Source organism: Gossypium hirsutum, chromosome D04, assembly GCF_007990345.1.
Source record: "Gossypium hirsutum isolate 1008001.06 chromosome D04, Gossypium_hirsutum_v2.1, whole genome shotgun sequence".
Classification (NCBI taxonomy): Eukaryota; Viridiplantae; Streptophyta; class Magnoliopsida; order Malvales; family Malvaceae; genus Gossypium; species Gossypium hirsutum.
The window spans coordinates 42,279,828-42,301,356 of NC_053440.1; the positions used below are offsets into that span (position 1 = coordinate 42,279,828).

Genomic DNA, 21,529 nt, shown 5'->3' on the forward strand with positions numbered 1-21,529 from the left:
GTAATAAATTATTATAGACTAGACAATAATTATAAATTCCATCATTAAAATTTCAAAATTTGCTTAAGCTGTTAACAAGAATAAAAAGTTGTATACATTTTCAGATGTAGTCATTTTTTATTTTATTTTAGATCAAGTTACCTCACAAGTATAGATCATTAATTTGCATGTTTCTAAAATCGAAAACCTTTTTAAATATAAAATTATTGGTTCAAATTTTTATAAAAGAGTAAATATTGATGTTAAATTTCTTAATTAAAGATTAAAATTTGCAAAATAATAGTAGTAGTAAACTATTGATAGCAAATAGATAAAATTCAGATACGGTCACTCCACTATTTGATGTTCAAAATACCAATTTAGGTATTAAAGTCAATTACATTGGAAATTTTCATCAGTCAATTGTTATTCACTATTGTAACATTGATGACATGCATAGGTCATTATGGGTCGAGTTGGGTCGGTTTTGTAATAAATTTTTAAGTTTGATTAATAGGCTCAAGCCTAACCCAAAAAATAGGTTAGGATTTTTGTCCAAATTCAACTTGAATTATGGATGTTAAACTTGGGCCTTGCCCAGGTCATTTAATTTTTTTAAATTATTATTGTTATATAAAAAATTTTAAAAAATATAATATATCAAATACACAAAATATTAAAACAAATGTTTCCCAATAAATTGAAATTACATAAAAAGTCTTTATACTAACATAATTGCAACTAAAATAGTAGCAAAACTAATAACAAAACAAAGATTCTACAATATTCAAACAATATTAAAGCGACAACAGAACAATATTGAAAACGGTAGCGAAACAACAGTGAAATAGCACTCAAAACAGCACCAAAAATAATCGAAAAATATTTGATTTTATAACAAACTATAAATTGTAAGCTAAATTGTATACCTAGAAAGGAATCGAAAAATCATCATCCTCATCATTCTTGCAATTAATTTCTAATATGAAATAAGAATAAATAGTTAGATAATCAAATTGATAAAATGTTATAAAATTATAACAATAAAACAAGAATAATAATTACCTATTGAAAATCTCTTAGCTCGCATCTAATAATCAAAGCAAACAATGGCTTGAACCGTTTTTGGTTTAAGTGAACTCCTCAAAGGTGTGATAACTTTCTTCCCTATGGTAAAAGCTGACATGGAAGCTATACTCAGTATTAGAATTGCCAAAAAATCACGAGCCAATAATGAAAACTCATGCTATTGAATTGAACTTTTGCTCCAGTATATTTATTTGGCTATTCAACTCAAGCTTTAGTACTTCCAAATAAATGTCCAACTGTGACTTTTCACTCTTACTACTGGATTCACTTAAGTATCGTTTATAATTATCACTCTCATCATAATATCATCCCAAATAAGCCCTATTAACATTGAGTTGATGCAAACTAGAATAAACTAGATCATTATTCGAAACATTGGAACTCTCAACTAAAGAAGAAGATGTAGATTTACTCATCAAATAAGAGTTTAAGATTACTAAGAATGGTTTGCACAAAATCTGAAGCATGAGTATCATAGATTGTAGGAAAACAATGCTGCACATAATTTAACTTGTAATGAGGATCTAAAATTGTAGCACATGACAATATCAAAGAATACTCAATCCAATATTTATTAAATTTCTCTTGTATTTGCTTAACCATTGGAGTTAAAAAAAATGAGAACCTTTAACTGTATCAAGCATGATCTAGTGAACCTTCCAAACCCCTCTAAAATAAAGATTGCTCGTTGGATAATTAGAATAAAAAAAAACACAAGTCACATCATAAAAGACTTTCAAAAATTTTCAAAGTATAGCAATATTTCTCCACTCTTCATCAAAAAGTATAAATATTTGATAATATTTATCTCGTTATCCCCAATAATCTAACACACATTTATAGTAAAGAGCATATTTAAGCATCAAATAAGTAGAATTTCATCTCACACACAAATCTTGACACAACTTTTTGGTCCCATTCAAATGAAATTTTTTGTCGACCACATCATAAAATCTTTTCCTACGAATTTCAGATTTTTTATGTACTTAATTCTATTTCAAATCTTACCAACAACATCATCAGTAAGTTCCAAACTAGCTTTAACTATAAGATTCAATATATGTTCACAACATCTAACTTGAAAAAAAAAGCACCATCACACAAAAGAGCTCGGTTCGTACGAAAACGATTTTTAAGACAGGAAACCATAATATCATTATAAAAAGCATTATCCAATGTGATGTTAAAAATTTTATTGTCTGTATCCCATTGAGATAAACATAAAAATAAGTTCATCCACTATGTTTAAACCATCATATGAACTCTAAACCTTATGATTAACTTTTGTAGCTTCCAATCTTACATGGTCTCTCTCTTTTTCATAATACATTAGGACAACTCGACGACACTCATCAACATCAAACTTGTAGGTTTTTATAGATGGACCACCTCTTGAGGATGGTTGAGTGGCTATGGTGTATTGAGTGATATCTTATTAAAATTTTTCAAACAACTATTTAGATGATGTCTTAAATGTGATGTTCCATTAGAAGATTTAGCAAAAAAGGTACTCTTTCAGTGATTACATTGTGCCTTCAATTCATCTTTGTTCTCACATTCAAGCTTTGTCATTTCATCCCACACCTTTGAAGTAGTAGGCTTTTGACGTTTGAGAGCACTTTCATATTCATTAAACCCATCGTCCACAAGTGTTGGAGTGTTCGAACTAGCCATTGTCATAAAAACTCAAGTCTTGAAATCGTAAAAACTTAATTAATATACAGAAAAAATAAAAAAAATAGAACTAAACTTTAAAGACATATATGGTTGGCTGCGGAAAAACTCAATTAGTAAAAACTCAAGTCCTTTTTAAAAGGGGCACCCAAGGCAATGCTCTAAAAGAGAATATATATTTTAAGCACAACTCTCCACGTGCTTTTGCAATGGAAATATGGTATGCATAATCTTCAACCATGAAGAAGAGGGGGAAAGTAGTTGTTATATCTCTATTATTTACTTATACATAAGCTATACACATACTTAAAAAAAAAAGCATATCATCCCACTACTTTAGTGTGTGTTACTTGAAATTCTTTGCTATCCAGTTTGGTTTTTTCTACTAATGGTAAAGCCATAAATACTTATACAGCAAATTGACAAACATGAAATGAACCAAGAAAACTTGAGCAGAATTTTTGAAAATAAGAATAACCAAGGTTGGTCAAATATTGGAGGATGATATATGTGCAATTAATTGAATTAAAAAAATCATGAATATACAAGTGAATTAGGAAGAATAACAACAAGAAATGAAAATTCATATTGCCCAGTTCAACTTTTTCATCTGAAAAGCAACAACTTGTTTCATTCCAACTAGATTATGGTATTGTAAAGAAGTGAAAAAATCATGTTAACTTAAATTAAAGGAATAAAACCAACCTTTACCTTATAGAACTTTCTTTCCCAATTGGTCCTATACTTGCGTACAATTTTTGGACCCCAAGGGCCTAATCTTCTGCATACAGAATCGTCTAGAAAATACAAATCAATTAATAAATTATTTCATTCCAAAAGCAATCAATGAAACTAAATACAAAATAAAACAAATCAAATTAGATTAAGAGAACTTTGACAACAATATAAACAGAGGAGACCCACAAAATTATTCCAACAACAATTTTTAAGGTAGAAGCAATAACCACAAAAATTATTCCCACAAAATTGACCAGAGCAATGGAGGAAACCAAACCAGTGGGAAAATGAGAGGTAAAGGGAGATTTCTAAACTAAGTTACCTTTGGGTTCTCAGTTTTGCTGCAACAGTGGTGAACGATGACGGACTAGTGGGTGTGTGGTGGACCGGTGGTGACCGGAGTGGTGAACGATGATGGTGGTGGCTGGTGGGTGGTGGAGTGGAGAATGGATTTAGAGTTGTTACTGTTAGGGATTAGAAATAAAAATTTGGGGGAGGGTTGGCTGAGGAAATCACAAAAAGAAAAGAACGGGTATAGAGTAGACTTGTTAAGCTTGGCTCGAGAAAAAAAACCTTACCTGAGAGGTAACCCGTTTTGAAAACATGCCTCATTTTTTGCCCAACTCTATTTTTTAGACGTACATTTTTGCTCAAACCCTCCTTCTTTTTGGGTGGGCCTTTAGGCTTGGTCAGGTGACCCGACCCATGATCAGATCTATTCACATGACATTATGAATATTTTTAAAAAAATTATTTTTATTTTTGGATACTTAATTTTTTGAAAATTTCATTTAATTTATCTAAATTATAAAAAGTTTACAATTTAATCACTAATATTTATAAAATAATTAATATTTTTCTTGACATTTTGAATTTTTTTTTCATATTCCGGTTATAAGTTTTTGATTGGTTGATATAGTCTATAGTAAACAATTTTAAATGTATTAAATAAATTGTCTTAAAAAGACTAAATTTATTTTTCAAAAAAAATTAAATTTAAAGGGTATAATCACAATTAAAAAATTTTAATATATCTTTTATTTCATAAATAGTAATGAAGACGCATTTATTAATTTTATAAAATTTGAATGCTTATTTAAGTATTATCTTAATATATGTTAATATCAATAACAAAATAATAAAAAAACTTGAATTTAAAAACATTGTTAATTAAATCGTTATGGAAGTCATGTCAACAATGAAATATTGTTAATGGAGACTAAATATTAATAAGTTTTGATACACGTAAAAAATTGATGATTAAATTATAATTTTTTAAAATTTTACAACTTCCTAAAAAACCACTGTGTCTCCTAATCCTACCATCTATCACTAAACCATTGCTTCCCGTGGGCGGTGCCTCGGTATTGGAATTTCGTAAGGCCTAAAAGAAGCGCCTAAACCTTGTAGAAGAAACAAACACACATTTTCATAAAGAAACTAAAAAAAATGAAACCCTAAATTCTTAACTTTCCCTTACCCTTTTTCTTTATTATTGCAACGCCGAATGTCCCTTTGCGAGGGAACTGGTATTCCTCAGGCAGTGTGCGTGGGTCATTTTCTTCCCCAGTTCCTCTAATCTCTGAGTTCTTCGAAGATCTTGTAACAAATCCTATTTCTTCTCCAGAATCAACCTATCAAAACATTGTCTCCGCCTCCTCTAACTTCTTCCCCTTTGGTCCTTCAAAACGATAGGTTCAACCTCCGGTGGAGTTTCTTCCATCCATAAGGTCAGGGAGTAGCATCCTCTCCCCCATGCAGCCACCCGTGCGCCGCTTCGTTTGTTCCACGCGATATGTAACGAAACTCAATGCTCCTAAATCTTCTGGTTTTTTTTCTTTTATCTCGTTTATGATGACTCCGATAAGTGATCTATCATTTTTTGGACTTTGTAGTTTTTTAAGGACAGTCATTGAATCCCTTCGACTATTACTTCGCCAAATCCCATTTCTTCTACAAAGACAACCCTTTGGAGACATGCATATGCTTCTGCAGTTGTCAGATCTCAAACGTTTTTGACCGGGTAAACACATGAACCCATTACGAGTACCATGTTGTTTTCGATAATTATTCCAGAGATTGTTCTGTTGTTTTGTTATTGAAACGCGATATTAAAATCTACTTTGACTTGTTCCTCTATTGGGGGTTCTCAATGGGCTTCTTTTCTATTGTGCTTGCATTCTAGTACTTCGTCTAATATGCTTAGTTCTATAATATATGCTTTGATAAAGCCTACTATATCACATATCCTCTGCTGAATACCTTTATGGAAAAATTTGTTCCTATTATGCCATATTGCGCAGAATGAAATTGCTAGACATATACATTGGTATGTGTTATTGATGTTAAAAGTCTTAGCTAACTAGTGTTTCCATTCTTGATTTTCACGTATGGGCGTGAATATCACTTCTATTTGTTGGAGAACTTGTTTTGCAAGATTACAATCTTGGAAGATATGGTTGATTGATTTGTCTTCTTCATCGCATAGTGGACATAAAGCATCAAACCTCAGCTTATGGGCCTTTAGGTTACTTAGTGTAGGCAAATAATTGTTTGTAATTCTACATAAGCTGATTCGTACCTTGTTGGAAACTTTTAGGCTCCATAATTTTGAATAAAAGTTTTTTGTAGATTTGGATGTATTGTATTTTCATATCCCAACATGTTTTGTTCCTCTGTAATACACCACTTGTAACCACTTTTAACTATATATTCCCCCTAGTGGGATTGAACTCAACTCCTTTTCCTCCATTGAAAACAAGGGAGTATGAAACACTCTTGATACATTGCATGATCAATGATACCCACTTGTCTCAGAATTCAAGATTTCTCATCATTTATTCAATAAAATTCCATTCTACCCTATCATGTGCTTTGCTCATGTTTAATTTTAAAGCAAAAGAACCTTGTCCATATCTTATTTTCTTGAAAGAATGCAATAATTCATATGCCACTAAAATGTTATCAATAATATGTTTGTCTAGCACAAATGCTCCTTGTGTTTTTTCAATGCATTAGCTAAGGGCTTTTCTGAATCTGTTAACTATATACTTTCAAAATTATTTTGTATACTACATTGCAAAGGCTAATCGGTCTAAATTGACCCATATTTTTTGGCATCAATACTTTAGGGATTAGGGCAGTATTGGTCTGTTTATAACGCCTGATTCTTTTTGGTTGTTCAAAATTTCTAAATAGAAGCTAGTCACATCCTTTCCTACAATATTACTATATTTTTGAAAAAAAGAGAGCAGGGAAACCATCTTTAACTGAAGCCTTTAGAGGAGCCATTGACTTTAACGCATCACATAATTCTTCTTTAAAACTAGCTAAAAGTTCCTCATTAAGGTATCCAAATATGTAGGGTTGAATTTCCATCCATAAATTCTCATAATCTTGTAAGGGTTTTGAGGAGAAAAGATATTTAAAATATTGTCACTAACTCAAGTAATCCTTATCCCCTTCCATCCACCTACCACTTTTGTCTTCAAACCCCTTTACTGTGTTTCTCTTTTTGCGATAGGATGCAAAATTGTGGAAAAAAGCTGTATTTTGATCACCCAATCTAAGCCAGCTTGCCCTTGCTCATTATTCCCTAAAAAATTTCTTCATTATCTATTTCCATATTCAACATTAGCTTGACTTCTGTTATTTCTGCTAATCGTTCTTCTTAAGGATCATTTTCATTAAGCCTGATGAGCCTTTGGTTTAATTCTTCTCTTTTTTTATTGATTTCTTTTATTGATCTCGACCCATTCTTTTAACGAGTTACCTAACATTGCGAGTTTTCTTGGGAGTTCATCGTTAGTTGAAATCCATGCGATCTTTACTTGTTCCTCAAAGTCCTCTTCAAATACCCATTTTGTGTTAAATTAAAAGGGAAAATCTCTCATTGTTTTCTCACATTGGTGCCCCAATGTGTTCAGTAGTACTGGGAGTGGTTCGAGAAGCTATGCGTTAAATGGCATAAAGAGTAACTAGGAAAATGACCCCACCATTCTGGGTTTGCCACTCCTTTATCCAATCTTTCTCGTATATTATTTTCTGCTAGTCGTCCTCTTTCCCAAGTAAACCATTGGCTCGATAAGTCAAGATCGCTTAATTCACATTCCTCCAAAACTTCCTTGAACGTTGCCATTTTTCTTCTCTCAACCTCTCCCCTCTTTTCTCGAATGAATACATTATTTCATTAAAATCACCCATAATTAACCATGGGAGCTGACAATCCTCCTTTAATTTGCGTTAACCTATTCTAGGAGCCCCTCTTGAGATGCTCTACTGAGGAACTATAGAACCTTGTAAACCTCTATTCGGCCTCTCCGCTTTCTTCTTTTACTTCCATATCAATTTGAAATTAGAAAAGCTTTTTAGATTTATTGATAAGCTTTCTTTCCACCCTAATGAAAGGCCCCCTAGATCCCACCGCACTTATGTCTATTCCATTTTCGTAGCCACACTTTTTTCGTAATTTTCTATATTTTTTTAGTTAACTTTTGTTTCTATAAGAAACAAAATCTAGGGCTAATACTGTCTCAAAAGATTTTTAAGATGTCTTACTGTCTGCGGTTGCCCCAGGTCGCAAACATTCTGACTTAGGGTTTTAATTGTGACTGACCGACTTGCTTACTAGAGGTTGCCGATAAATCGTTGTCTAGATCAGTTTCCATATGTGTTATGTGTGTGTACTCTAGATGGATCATACTTTGCCTTTTCTTCCCTCTTAAGATGTCGATTGGATTCTTTTCATGGTCTTTGTCTTCCCCCTTTAGAATGTTATGTTCTAACCTAATGTCAAAACCATGTCCAAGGACCTCTCTTCGATAACCCTCTAAGCTGCCTCTTCCATTACCTTGTTGCTATTTCTTGCCCTCCCGTTCTGTGTTTGAGTGTCCAATGCACTATCCATTTGTTCTCCTCCCCTTCGCTCATCGATACTTATTCCACTTTTGACCATGTTCCTAGGTTCTTCCCGTCACCATTTGCTCTCAAACTGTATTGTCCTTCTAAGTAGTGCCCTTAAAGGAAAAACCTATCCCAGATTCGTCTCTTGTATCCCTGTCGTTAACGGTAAATGGAAAAAAAATTCTCCATGCCCTAACATTCCACATAAAAAAGAAAATAATGATAACTTTTCATATTGGAAGGTTGCGTAGGTAGATTTGTCCTATCTATAAATTATGCGCTTCTTCCTTTTCAAAGGACTTCACACATCCAAGCATACCTTTATTCGCATATATTTCTTTACACTTGTTTTTATTGTTGCGTCGTATTCTAGGAAGCGTCCAATGAAATTTCCCAATTTTCTTACCATCCCTTTTGACATCGAGCCTAAAGGCAAATTATGAATTTGTACCCAAAAGTTCGAGTAGATCAAGGGAACATGAACTGGATTCTCTCCTCTCCAAGCGATGGAAGATAATTAGATGTCTGTTAAAAAACCACGGAATACCATCTGTTACCTTCCTTAGATCCAGCTTGTTGTAAAATCGAAAGAGGATTTTTTTATCTTCGATTTCTGTTATTAAAACTCCTTCAATTGAATGCCATAATTCTGCGAAGATAGTTCTAATAGATGGGAAGTGGATGGCACTATTTGTTAGAACCTTTCCTACCAAGCACAATTTAAATTCATCATCGTTATTCTCTTCGTCTTCTTGATCGCGAACTGGGTCCTCTTTTCATCGGCAATGTTTGAATTCGTCAATTCTTCCTCCATTGTCTTGCATATAAAGTCGTCGTCTCAATCGCTTTGCTTTTTTTCTTTGAATCAAAACCCTAAAATTAAAGAAAATGAGGAAAACCCTACGACTGCTACTATCGGCAGACTAAAGAAAACGATAAATACATAACCTACTACTGTCAGCAGACTTTGAAACAGACATAAAGGTGTCGACAACTTACTCACTTGAGATTAAAATTAAATTTAGTTTTAGTTTTAGTTTAGCACTCCACCCATCCAATTATTAGTTTCTATGATTGTGTGACTAAAATTTTAATATACTTAATGCTAATGTTAATGTTTAAATTGAAAATTTTTTATAAATGGATGCTTGGGTCCAATGAAAAATAATCTTACCTTTCTAATTTTCATAACATGTGACAAATTTTATAATTAAAAGAAGATAAATAAAAAAGAAAAAAACATAAAAGGAGTTAACTTTTTTGTAGTAAAATGCTATCACTATACATTATTGATAGCATAGGAGTAAATGATTGATTACAAGCTATAATTTTTATAATGTTATTAAAGTCTAATTATACTTTTAAGTTTTATAATATAATTTAACGAGTTAATTTATTAAGCTACATTTTTTAAAAGTAAAAAGTATACATATGTTAACCTATAATTAGTTTTTCAACTTGTGTGTTCTTAGGTATTAACAAATTTATTAAATAAAATTACTAGTAAAAAAATTACATACCTAATAAAGATTATAAAACATATTAATGAATTTAAAAATATTAAAGATAAATTATTATTATTATTATTATAACATAGTAATAAATAATTTATTAAAAATATTATGAATGAATGTATAGTTAATGATATGTAGATACCCAAAAATGATAATAGAGGGTAATAATAATTTGGCTGTGAAAATTTATTGAATTTTATAAAAAAATAATTAAATTCGTACTTCTTTTTGTATATTATTGGGTACTTGAATTGTTAAAATGCATGAAAAAGATTCTTTAATTATTAACTTTAACGATCGTTGAAGTTAACGACACTATTTTTTTTCCAGTTATCTCTACCACGTGTCACGCCGTGGTTGTGACACATGGTAAAAAATAATAAAAATATTAAAATCGATAAAAATATAAAAATTTATAAAAATTATAGAAAAATATTTAAAGTTTGTTAAAAAATTTAGAAAAAAATTGTATTAAAATTTATTTAAAATATAGAAAATTATTAGAAAATATAAAAATATAAAATTTAAAGTCATTATCTCCGTCACGTGTCATGTCATAGTTGTGACATATGACGGATAAAGATAAAAATTGATTAAAATCAATAAAAATATAAAAAAATATAAAATTATTACAAATTTATAAAAAAATATAAAAATAGAGAAAAAATAAAAATATTAAAAATTCATGAAAATCTATAGAAAAATTAGTTACTATATACAGTTGATATTTAGACCATGTAAACTTGAAAACTATTAAAATTAATGATGTGAATATCTTTTATATTTTTTTTAAAACTAATAAAATTATCTTATTTAAATATGTAATTTAACTTCTCCAATTTGGTTTAGACATTATGGCCAGATCATGGAGACTACGTTCGTCACCGAAGTGATTGAGTAACCCTACGGGCCATAAAAACCCTGTCTTGACTCACTTTGGAAAAACCACGGTTGCACTTGAGATAATTTGGAAAACGTACATTTATTTAGCCATCTATTCTTAAGCTCATTTTATTATTGATAATGACTTTTTTTTAAAAACTCGGTGTCTATCGCTTTGTTTTGCAAAATCTAATTATCTTTTACTACAACAAAATATACTATTCATGTTAGATTTTAATTATGTCGAGTAACATACATTTCCAGTTTACACGCACATATATATTCAATGTGCTGAATAATGCATGCATAAAACCCAAATCCAAAAAAAAAAATCCACAAACCACAGTTCAAAATTAAGCTTTACAGTCCCAAAAATTGAATAATAACTTAAGGAAAATTATTTAAAGTGAAAATAGTCTGAAGTCCATGATGCATCTACATGTCGGGTTTGATCTTAGCTTCGATCATTACCTCAGAAGTTAAGACTAGGGGGTGCGCATATAATGGCTCAGTGTAAGTCATCAATAACATGGACAATCAACAATTTCATTACAATTTAGTACATGGCACATCTCGTTAACATTTCAATAACGTACGTATATGTCATGAGTATGATGCAATGCAAAGGATGATTCCTACCCAACCATTCGCTACACGCCACAAGTTCCCCAGAACTCGTCTTCCAATCACCAATCAATTCGAGCTGCAGCTTAATGTGGATAAACCACCAGTACAATAATGTAGTTAAACTGCCAATAAATACACAAACGAGTTGCCAGTAATTTTGTGGATTAATCACCAATAACAATTTGCAAGTTAATACACTGCCAACAGGTTGTGAATACACAACATGGTTGCAAATAAAAGCTACCAATAATGTGATAAAATTGCTAATCTCCTCGGTACTCTCGGTGTAGTGCACTGACAACAATAATGCAAACTTTAACTGTCCCCGGTACTCCACGAAACTCTTCCATCAACCACAATAACCCACCCCATGCAAATGCAATATGGCATACAATCAGTGAGCAGTTCATGCTTTCAATATCAGCCACGGTACAATGGCATGCTTAAAATGCATATAAATAATCAATGTTGGTGTACACTTGGAATACTTTTCATTTAACAATAATATTAGCATTTAATTATGCTCTTAGTACATGCTCGGTTTAGATTTGCACTCAATCAGTCAATCAATTCAACAATTTCATTGGTATGTAACATACGATATAATCTAGTCATGGTTAGTACCCAGTTTGAACAGTGGCATTGTACGTCAAACATACACATGCATTCCATATTCAATGAGCCCGATATACCTCAATTCAAAGCATGTCACAATCAACATATGTCAATCCATAATTTGGCAATCAATCAGGCAATCAAGTATCACAGTTACGCAAACAAACAATCTTAGTAAAGGCTTAACCATTCAATCAATAGTTTTAAAGTCACATACTGCCACACTCTAAAAATTGGGTTAGTAGAACCGGGTAAATAGGATCAGGTTAGCGGACCAAAAATCGTAATTAGGTGAGATAATTAAATGATTAGGAATTAATTAAATAAAATATTAAAGTAATTAGAATTAAAAATTTTAGGTTAAGAAATTAAAATTAGGTGACCATTAATTAATTTGGTTAAAATGAATTTTAAAAACGAGATCGTATTTGGAAATAATTTTGAGATTGGCTTCAATTGGAAACTAAGAACCAATTTGGAAAATGGAGGAAACTATAGGTGGTCAAAGGGGCAAAAGCCCAATTTAAAAAAATTGATTGGCTATATAAGGCCACCTACCGTCCCTTCTCTCCACACTTTGAACCATTTCAAAAATTTGTTAGATCTGAAATCAAGAGTTTTCTCTAAAAATTTCTTTTGATTTTCTTAGCATCCAAACACCTCTTCCTTTTCCAATTTTAAATGAGATTCATTCTTTCTCCTTAAAATTTCTATTAACACTTAGCTCATTTTTGCTCGATTGATTAGATTTGATGGAGATCTTCGAATTAAAGGTAAACATTCTAATTTCTTATAGATTAAAATTTTAATGTGTGATTTCAATTCTTGTTTTTATATATCTAAGCAATAAATCATAGGATGTATGGTTTTAAAGCTTGATTTTGCATAAAAATGGTGAATCTCGTAATAGAAAGCTAAGTGATAAATTTAAAATAATTTTCAAATCATTTTCACATAATTAAAAGGTTTATAAACTTGATTTAATGAATCCTTAAATAAATTTAATGAATAAAATGATTTTCTTCTTTAAGATTGAAACAAACGTGATTTTCCAGAAAATGTTAAATTGTGAAATTGAGTGAAATTAATAGCTTAGATCTGTAATTAAACCTTATTTATGGTGTTACAAGGCGTAAATTCAAGATTTAATCGAGACAAAATGAAGTAATTAGACGTTAAAAGTCACACGAGGTGAGCTCGCCAATTTTAGTTGATAGTGACCTGTATGCTTTTATGTGATATGTGAAGCCTCTGTTCGTGAGGGAGTGCCCACGAGTAAGGATAAGGGCAAGAAAAAAGTGTAGGTTAAAAAATATAAGTGAGACAACAATTAGTGAGTGTTCTCAGACACTGCATCTTAAACACAAGTTCACAAGCTAAGGAAAGCCAGGTAAGGCATGCGAACCCTCTTACTTACTAAGTGAGCCCTACAGCATGTTATGCGAACCATGTTATAATTTCATGCGAACCTTGCAGTGTGTTATGCGAACCATGTTATATTTTCATGTGAGCTCTGTAGTATGATATGCAAACCTGCTATATGACATGCAAAGGTATGCTAAGTGAACCCTGCATGATATGTGAACATTTCCTTGATAACATGTGAACCCTTGCTAATATGCGAACCCCTGCCCAGTTAACCTGCGAACCCTTGCTTTATTAACTTACGAACCCTGCCTTGTTGATATGCAAATATGCTAGGTTGAGTGATGTGCGATCATGTTATGTTGAATGCTGTGCGAACATACTATGTTGAATGGTATCTAAACATGTTATGTTGAATGATATAAGAACATGCTATGATTGAGTGATATGCGAACCCTTACACATTGCATGCGAACCTTCAGATATTATATGCGAGCCTACATATGTTGTGAAAACCCTTGTATTATTCGAGCCTTAAATGTCTACGAACCCTATGCTATGCAAACCTGTGTGTGGTATGCGAGCCTAGACCGAGTGTGTGTAACAGTTCGTTTTTCAGTGGTGTAAGAAATAGTGGTTTTGGGGCCACAAATTCGATGAGTAAGTTCGTAAATGTTATTATTTAATATTTATGAGTCAAATATAGTATTAAAATAAATTTTGAATTGGCAATTTTTGCTATTTGAATGAATAATTAGGTTCAAGTGGTATGACTCCAAAGTCAAGTGGTTTTAAAAAAGAGGCATTAGGACCTCGTTTCTATAAACTAAGCCATAAATATTTTATTAAATATTTAAGAAGTGTTATTAACGTTGTATTAAAGTTTCTTTAAGAAATTTTGATGTTTAAATGATTAATTAGGTGAAAAGGACTAAGTCGTAAAAAGGTGTAAAAGTTTAGTTTTATTAGTTAAATGAGTCCAATGGCTATGAAATCTTAAATTGATGGAGTAATATTACAGTTATAGTAATTGAAATATTAGTGGACGATTTTGGGTAAATAAATGCTTGAAATTTGATTAACTTTAAAAGGACAAAATTATAATTTTATAATTAAATGAAGTTAAAAGAAACGAAATGCCTAAAAAGCTATTAGCTTCTTATTTTCTCTAACACAAATTGAAACCTCCATGGATAGCTTGGGAAAGCTTTTGGCTAAGTTTATTCTTGCATGCATGGTATATAATTTTCACCTGTTTCTAGTAATTTTTATATTTTGTTATCATATTAGCTTAATCTAGCTAACCTGAGGGTCAATTTGTTAAATTTTCAAATGTTATGGAATGTTCCATTGATGAATTTGAGATGTTTTTGAAAGTTTATAGTAAAATCTTAAGCTTGGTTGCTAGATATGACTATTTGTAAAGCAGTTTTTGGTATTTTTAATGTTTAAGGACTAAAATGTTAAATTAGTAAAAGTACAAGGACTTGCTGTGAAATAATAGCAAATGTGGGCTGTAATAGGGTTCCAAAAAATTCGGCTAAGCTTGAAATTGAATAAAAATGGTTAATTTGCATGTTTTAGGCTTAGGGACTAAATTGTATAAAAGTAAAATGTTAGGGGCAATTTTGTAAAAATGTCAAAAAGACTTACGTGAGTAAAATGAATTAATTTTTCTGTTAGAATTAGTGAATTGGATGGAATTATTATTTTAAATAAAAATGAGTGAAAGATTTAGGAAAAGAGAAAATTACCAAATAGCCCTTATACTTAGTCGTTGTTGCAATTTAGTCTGGTAAGTTCGTAGGAACTGTAATCGTTATAATTTTATTTAAAGTAAATGTTTACTATGTTTTTTTAATGTAAATGAATCAATATATATGAATGTGTCCATATTATGATGAATTGACGGATATCGAGTCTCGATTGAACCTTGAGAATTATAGGATACAAATGACATGTCATCAGAGATTTCATGTTTCGAGTGTTGGTCTTGAATTCTTACTGATGGTCGAGGTCCTGCATTTGTTGTGGATTCTCCACAGCTCGTGTGAGCAGTATCGTGTAGCTTACATTTCGACCCACAGCTCGTGTGAGCAGCATTGTAGCTTACATTTCGACCCACTTTGTGTGAGTATTGATGTAAAAGAAAGGTTACGACTGTTTGTAAAGGCACGCTTCGTGTGAGCTTTCCTAAGTATCCAGTGTAATTCTAAATGGTTCAACGTGTAAAAAAAGGAATGGAACGGTAAGTGACTTAATGGAAGGGTTCATGACTATATGAAAGAGTTGATGCTTATGTAATGTATCCTATGAAATTCTTGTTATGATGTAAATGAGTTTATATATGTTGTTGATGAACCTATTAACATGTGAGTTCGATGATGCTTGAATAGGCTTATACAAAACTCATGACATTGGTAATGGTTTATGTTTAATCTTAGAATTGTAATATTTGAATTAGTAAGCAAATGGAATGAATCATGATCGTATGGTAACGATGATGAATTAAATGTTATGTTTATACATGGTTGATTTCATATGTATCATGAACAAGTATATTAACTTGTGAGTTTGATGGTGTTATATAGGATTTTATTAAGCTTATGGTGTTGGTAAAGGTTTATACTTATTCTATAAATTTTATTATTGAAATGGTAAGTTATGATTTAAGTTTATACAAGCTTACTAAGAATTTAATGCTTATGTAGTTATTTTCCTTGTTTTATAGATCATCAGAAGGTCGATTTGGTTGGAAGCTCGTCGGAGACCTATCACACTATCCAATAGACAATTCAGTAGTTTTTCAGTAATTTAGTTAAGGTTTATAATGGCATGTATAGAGTGATTTGTAGTGGTGTTAATGGTGTTTGGCATGTATAAGCTTTGGAAAGCTATGTTAGTTTGGTACACTTTGATGCTTTACCAAGTTATGTGATTTTGGTTACTTTCAATTGCTTGTTTATAAGGTTACCTTGGCATGTTAATGATGGTTTGAAAATGGTTGCTTGTGACATGTTTTAGTTCATATTTGAACTAGGTTAGTATGTATGGAAATGACAATATTAACATGTATAGGATGTTTTGTAATGGTAATTAGTGAGCGTGTAAATGGTAATTTGGCATGTTAGTGCCTTGATGTTTATGTATGGTTGATGGAATTGTAATGTTTATTATGTTAAGTCTCTTTGATCACATTAGGTAATTGATGTGCATGGTCATATGGTATGTTGATGTTAGATTGAAAATGGTTTTTGTGATGTATTATATAATGGAATTAAGTATTCATGCTTAAAATAAGACAATATTGACATGTTTAGGTAAATGGTGTTTGGATGCAAATGTGGTGCCTTTGAATGACATTAATGAGGTAAGTTAGGTGGTTTTGAAATGGTATAATTATGCAAGATTAAATGGTGTTTGAACCCCTTGAATGTATGTTTAAATAGTTTTAAAAAGTTATGTATAAAATGGTTTTGAAATGGCTTGATTTTAGGTAATTTTGGGTTCACACGGGCGTGTGATAGAGTCATGTGAGGCACACGGCCTGGCGACACGTGTTATTTGAGGATTTCTTAGGATTCAAGTTAGTGAGTTACACGACCTGGCACATTGGCATGTGACATGGGCGTGTGACCCTACTCAGTGAGTTGCACGGGTGAGGACACGGGTTGGGGTACGACCGTGTGTCCCTTATTCTAAAGTTACATGGCCTAGGGTGATTCCACACGGCCTGGCCACACGGTTGTGTGACCCATGTTTTCAATTTTAGCAACATTTTTCTAAACTTTCTGATTTGTTTCAAATTAGTCCTGAATTGCCTCAAAGTTATTTTTAAGGCCTCGAGGGCTTGATTTAGGGACAGATGCATGTAATTGAATGGATTAAGATATGTTTAATTTATTTATATATTATGATGTTAAATGTTTTTGATTGTATGGTAATGTTCTATAACCCTAATCCAGCAACGAAGACGGGTTAGGAGTGGTATCAGAGTTACAATTTAGTCGGTTTTAGGACTGAACGTAGCATGAATGGAGTCTAGAAATACATGCCATTATATAATCTATGATAGTATGATATCTCTTGACTCAAAATGAATTGCGTTTTCATATAGATAAAGATATTTTCCAATCGAGCTAATTCTGATGATGCTGAAAGTATTATTCAAGTCTCTTATTAAAAGGTTGCTAATGATGAGCAGAAATTCATAAAGGTTAGAGTAGAGGTTCATAGTGTTTATTTTAGTAATGACTGTTATGTCTAATGTATATGAAAATCAAATTTTGTGGCTTTATGATCTCTACCCCCTCATCCTCAAAGTCTTATACAGTAGAATATTCACAAGATTTATGTTGATTAAGTCTGTAAAAGAGGAATCGAAGAGTTCAGCGATTGAATGAGTAAGAATGTGGTCAGAGTCGAGAGTTGGTTAGCAAATACAGAGAGTTCTAGATGAAATATTAGATCTTTCTGAAGACTATTTGGGATGTGCAATGTCACTGTTAAAAGAAAAAGTTATTCACTGGTAATCGACTTTATCTGGTATGGTATCTAAAGAAAAGGGTTAGGGGTGTTACAGTCTAAATCCATTCCATTATACGAACTTAAACCTAATGTGCAAACCTACCCATAGTCCAAACCCATACTACAAGTGCGAACCCCTATCTGGTGTGCGACCCCACACTGAATATGCAAACTCAACCTTTGTGCGAACCCTCCATAGTGCAAACCCTATCATGTGTGAACCTAATCCTAACATGTGAACTCTATAGTTTACTGTGTGAGCTCATAGGTTGTGCGAACCATGTGTTGTGTGATCTAGTATAATGTGCGAACCCTAAAAATATTGCGCGAGCGCATAAGTTGTGCGAACCTCTGTGTTGTGCGATCCTATATGTTACATGCAAACCCTATATCAATTTGTGCAAGCCTATATGTATGTGCGATTGTATGCAAAGTGCAAACCTATGTTGTGTTATTGCAATGTGATATGCGAACTTAAATTAAAATAACATGCAAACCCATGCTATGTGATATGCGAACTTAAGCTATATGATATGCGAACTTATGCTAAAGTGACATGCCAACCTAAGCTATATAATATGTGAACTTATGCTAAAGTGATATGCGAACCTAAGCTATGTGATATGCGAACTATGACTTATGTGGGCTATGACATGAACGATATGTGAAACATGATTATGAGGGTAAGTTATGTTGTATGCAAGCTAAATTACTTGTGAACTACGATGTATTGTGAACTGTGAATTGAGAACTATGTTATAATGTGCAAGCTCTGCTTAACTACGAGCCAAATTATATTAAGTGATGTGCATGTGTAAAATGATATGTTGGCATTGTGATCTCTTGGAACCATTGGATATAGTCGGATGCCAAAGGATTGTGATTAATCACCCTTACTATTGCGATGAACATTGTGGTCTAGAAATGTATTGGAGAGATAAGGGAATGTAAAGCATAGCTCCATTCACCGGAGATGTGCAGGGCTCTATGAGTCAAAAATGTTGGAGAGTGTGAGCATTCGTGCTACACTTATACCGGAGATACACAGGGCTCTTTGATTCAAAATCCAAGCATTATAAGGAGATCCATTTATCTAATATGTGGTGATAGAGTCCCCTATATGTTTCATAATCACAATATGCAAATTTATCATTATTTGAAGTATATGAGTTATGATGTAGTATGAACTATTATTTTGCAAGAACTTTTATTTGGTATGAATTGTTGTTTGATATGAACTGTTGTTTATTGTGAACTGATGTTTTATGTGAACTACCTATTTTATGTGAATTGCTTACTCTATGTGAACTATTTATTTTATGGGAACTGTAAGTCGTGTGAGTCACTATTCTGTGCGAGCCGTAATATTATGTGAATTGTTATTGTATGCCTACTTCTAACCCTGCTAATGTGTTTATTTATAGTATGTTTGAGCATTCACTGAGCTTTGATAAGCTCACACTCTCTTTTTAAAACATTGTAGAGACTTAGCTTGTGAGACAGTGGGGAAGTGAGCCATCCAAGTGATCCATAACAAGGCTACACCTGGGTATGTTGATGTGTTTCCAATCCAAGTGAGGAAGGCAATCTGGGACCAAATTATGGGATTTAGTATTAGGCATAGCTATATTTGTCGGGTTGTAATTGGACATTATGAACTATTTAATTATTTGGTTTGAAACTTTTATTACCATTTTAGATAGATGATTAAATGGTGGATTGTGATTACTTGATGAATAGTATGAATAATTGTTTAACTAATTCGTAAGTGCAGGTGAAAGAATCGTTAGGCATCGAGGTAAGTCCTAAATGTTTATGTGTGTTTTGGAAAATAATTATATGTTTGGAAGGCATGGATTGTATAATAGATCTAGTCACATAAACTACTATTAGCCTACAAATTAATTAGATTGTGATTAATGAAATTGTGCATGATGTTTTAATAGAGCTTCCCAAAGCAAGACTTATAGATATACTCCTACAATACTATTTTCAAACCACATGAAGTAGAGTTTTCCCAACATTTTACTATACTACATTTTAAATCTAATCATATGTTTTTAAATAAAACGGTTTCCAAAACCCTTTCAAACATTGCCTTTAAAAAAAAACCTTGTTGCATGCGTGTATGATTAACTGAAGTTTTAAAGTAATTGCAAGTTAAATAGTAAGTCATGAATTAGTCTTGTTGTTGATTTGTTTATCAGAGCAACGTAACGGAAGCATGATTTTAAGATTTTAAACATTCCATAATTAATTTTGTGGTGTGGTGTGATGTGATTGGTTGGTCGGTGTGTTTTGTGGTGGTTTTAATGGAGAGTCACTTCGGTGGCTAAATTCACGTTCGAAATTTGGGTTAGATTGTCCCAACTGAGTTTGGGGCACCACACATACCTTGCTTGACAACTTTTATCAAACCTAATAGGCCATTCAACCATGCCTAACCAACAAGCATTTTATAACAATTTTCAATTTATAATAAGAATTTAACAAACGATTAAACAAGGTTAGGACCCACACTTTGTTATGCACTTCACAACACTAAGCCGTAAGAGTTTGCATTTCCGCACTAATGCCTTAAACGTACCTAAAACCAAATTAAAACATCTAACATGCTAAAATACTGTTAAAACCAGCCTTGAAACACCCCCTAAGGGTTTGGCCAAATCAATGTTACACCAATTAATTTTCAAATCCACTTCAATTAAGTAACTTACACAGATTTGATGCGAAATGAGGGCGCGAACCAAATCCAACTTCATTGTTGATCCAGGATGTTAAAATTAGAACCTAAAACATAAATAATACTTGAAAATCAATATTTAATATTCAAGTTAAGTCTTTAGAGTAATCGGCCAAAGCAACAACCACTAACGAAATCGAAACAATGTAAGATCTCACATCGACCTACACTTAACACTGCTTGATAACTAGACCTGAGTTGTCAGATAAATGAACTTCGATACCCATAAATTAAGAACATTTAGATCAGATCTAAACAGATGAGAAATTGGAAAACTTATTTCTATGTATTCAATCTTTGAATGCTAGCTTTCAAATGATCACTTGAACATATTTGCTAAGCATTTATATCATCATTCTTTTGAAAGTCATGAGTTAGGAAAAAAATTAATAAAACATATTTTGATATCTTCAAGAGTTTCAACAATAATCATAACAAGCTTTGATTATGACCATTATATAAAAATACATGTAAGTATTTTGGATCATTTTATAATCTTCTTTCAACTACTCTTCACTGAGTCCAATCATTTCAATTCATATAAATATTTACGCAGCTGTATTGAACAATTTCGCAAGAATTTATATATGTTTCTAGCATTCTAAATCCTTTAAGGATTTTTATATAAACTTTTCTATATAGTAATTTATATAAAACTTGTAACTCATAAGATACTTATTAAACCTTTCATGAACTGTCAAAATAATAAAATTTCTAAAGGTTATTACATCTAGCAAAAAAGAGTATACTTCATAATCAATGTTATGACTTAGCGAAAAACTTCATTTTTCTTATTTCTTTTTCGCAAAACTACTTCATTTGTACCATCATTGAATAGATACCTTTAGATAGATGGACTATTGGTCCAAACTTC

At 31.9% G+C, this 21,529-nt stretch overlaps 2 long non-coding RNA genes across 5 annotated transcripts; one reads left to right on the plus strand and one right to left on the minus strand.

Moving 5' to 3' along the window:
- Positions 1 to 655: 655 nt before the first annotated feature.
- LOC107899638 (uncharacterized) lies at positions 656 to 4,080 on the minus strand. Of its 4 annotated transcripts, XR_001684750.2 has the most exons (5): positions 3,803 to 4,080; positions 3,454 to 3,539; positions 2,595 to 2,760; positions 1,045 to 1,170; positions 656 to 958 (listed from the first exon to the last, which is right to left on the minus strand). It is a non-coding gene; the product is annotated as an uncharacterized lncRNA (long non-coding RNA). The 4 variants fall into 4 exon arrangements; XR_005912019.1 differs by having other exon boundaries at positions 656 to 1,158; XR_005912020.1 differs by having other exon boundaries at positions 656 to 1,170.
- A 729-nt stretch (positions 4,081 to 4,809) lies between these two features.
- Positions 4,810 to 16,339, plus strand: LOC107899639 (uncharacterized). Its single transcript, XR_001684752.2, has 3 exons — positions 4,810 to 5,277; positions 5,376 to 5,503; positions 16,117 to 16,339. It is a non-coding gene; the product is annotated as an uncharacterized lncRNA (long non-coding RNA).
- Positions 16,340 to 21,529: the final 5,190 nt, after the last annotated feature.